Raw genomic sequence first — 733 nt, forward strand, 5'->3', positions numbered from 1 at the left:
AAGAAAAAGGTAGAAGAAGAACTTATACGTCCCAAACGTATCTATAATTTCTTATGTTCCATGCTACTTTTATGATGATACTCACATGTTTTATACACATTATATGTCATATTTATGCATTTTCTGGCACTAACCTATTGACAAGATGCCGAAGAGCCAGTTGTTGTTTTCTGCTGTTTTTGGTTTCAGAAATCCTAGTAGCAAAGACTTTTCATGAATAGTACTTCAAGACAAGCATCAATAAGTCTTGCATAAGAGTTAACTCATAAAGCAATAAATCAAAGTAAAGGTATTGAAGCAACACAAGGAAGATTAAGTTTCAGCGGTTGCTTTCAACTTGTAACATGTATATCTCATGGATAATTGTCAACATAGAGTAATATAACAAGTGCAATATGCAAGTATGTAGGAATCAATACACAGTTCACACAAGTGTTTGCTTCTTGAGGTGGAGAGAGATAGGTGAACTGACTCAAAATAAAAGTAAGAGAAATGGTCCTTCAAAGAGGAAAGCATCGATTGCTATATTTGTGCTAGAGCTTTTATTTTGAAAACATGAAACAATTTTGTCAACGGTAGTAATAAAGCATATGAGTTATGTAAATTATATCTTACAAGTTGCAAGCCTCATGCATAGTATACTAATAGTGCCCGCACCTTGTCCTAATTAGCTTGGACTACCGGATCTATTGCAATACACATGTTTTAACCAAGTGTCACAATGGGGTACCTC

This window comes from Lolium rigidum, chromosome 3 (assembly GCF_022539505.1).
Source record: "Lolium rigidum isolate FL_2022 chromosome 3, APGP_CSIRO_Lrig_0.1, whole genome shotgun sequence".
NCBI classification, from domain to species: Eukaryota; Viridiplantae; Streptophyta; class Magnoliopsida; order Poales; family Poaceae; genus Lolium; species Lolium rigidum.